The sequence below is a fragment of the Arachis ipaensis genome, chromosome B05 (genome assembly GCF_000816755.2).
Source record: "Arachis ipaensis cultivar K30076 chromosome B05, Araip1.1, whole genome shotgun sequence".
In the NCBI taxonomy this organism is placed as follows: Eukaryota; Viridiplantae; Streptophyta; class Magnoliopsida; order Fabales; family Fabaceae; genus Arachis; species Arachis ipaensis.
The window spans coordinates 36,011,150-36,012,923 of NC_029789.2; positions in this window are offsets into that span (position 1 = coordinate 36,011,150).

Genomic DNA, 1,774 nt, shown 5'->3' on the forward strand with positions numbered 1-1,774 from the left:
AGCAAAAAAATAGAAGAAAAAGATGTCTAGAAATTCTACACTAGTTTCAATCTAGCAAAAAATTGAAGAGATCCAAGTCTCACAGTATGCTCCAGCTCCAGAGGTTTGCTCATTTTTATTGTTCATTTGTAATGTATTATACAAATACTCAAATTTGTTGTTTCTGTAATTGGATAATATTGTAGGGACTTGATATTAATCCTCTAGTTTTAATGGCTCCCAATCCGACTCCCCTGACTCATTCTACCCAAAATAGGATGAAGGCTCCATCATTAGGCCTCTAACACCTCCAGCTCTAGCTCAACAGGTCAATCCCTCATCTATTCCTCCACCAACCCTAAATATTATCTCTACATCAATAATGAAAAATGTTATGAATGACATTGGACCAGACCCCTTTAAATTTATGCCAACACCAGGTCTTAATGCCCCTCCTAGGTCCAGGATCACATATGGCTTCCACCAAGGCAAACCCAAAAAGCAGATTAAGGAACCTTTTACGATTAGCAAGATGTTTGGTGTAGTATATGATGTATCTAGTTGGGGTATGAAATTGGCATATGATGCTATTTTTGTGTATTTTGTGTATTTTGTGTTTGTCTTTTGATATGCATGAAGAAAATTTCATGTTCTAAGCTGTTTAAGTTATGATGTCGATGGTAAATGAACCAAAAGGGATTAAGAGAGGGAGAAAAATAAGTTATTCTCATTGTTGAAGAGAATGAAAAATCTCCTTAAAAATATCCGTCGAGTTATTACACTTTATATACTATGTACTCTTTATGGACTCCCATTAAAAAAATATATAACAAATAAGCCTACATCTACTATGGATAAAAAAATAATCTAGGTAATAATGCATATAGATATATTAGGTATTTGATTTAGTTGTTTATGGTATTTTGGATGGATAATAGTTTGCTAATATATTAAGTTGTTACTTAGTTGGTTTGGTATTTGCGGTATGAACTTGGCATATTAATATATTTTTATTGTGGTTATTTGCTGTTATATTAATCTCTTCACAAAGTACTTGAGCAAAATCAAATCAAAATTTATAATCCATTCACATGAAAAGAGGTTCAAAATACAAAAGAAGGCATTTAGTCATAATTTTCATCATATAGGACATCAACTTACTAGAATAAACTATACATAACTACTAGAAATGCAGATAACAGAAACATCAAAATAACCCATCCTAAAAGCTTATTTTCCAACTTCTTTATTGTTTATTGTCTACACTGCTCCAACTTTTGTTCTATTTTTTTCATTTTGTCTTCCAGCATCATCACTTTTGTACAATATTACCATTTTGCATTATCACTCTATCTTCAACATCACCCTTTTGTATATTGTCATGCTTAGTTGAAAATAACTCAACAAGCCATACGAAAAACTTGCAGTGTGGTTGATCACTCTAAAATTAAAATTCATTATATCAGTACAATCTGAACCCTAAAAATTAGCAACCAACTTAGTTGCAAACTTCAAGCAACGACAACATCATTAGACTCTAGAATAGATGTATTTAAAACATACTAAAATCAACAATGGAAACCCACTTACATAATAGTAGCAGAAACTAAGAAAAATTTTTTCTGGGTTCTTCGCTAGGGTCCCAAATTTTCTCCTCCTACTACTTGCACTTGCATTGGTAGTCGAACCCATAAAATTCGCACTCTTCCTACCTCCAACACATCGCTGAGAAGTTAAAGACTGCTCTGCATTACTCATAGCTTTCTTCTTCTCTTAGAGTTACCTTCTTCTGTTA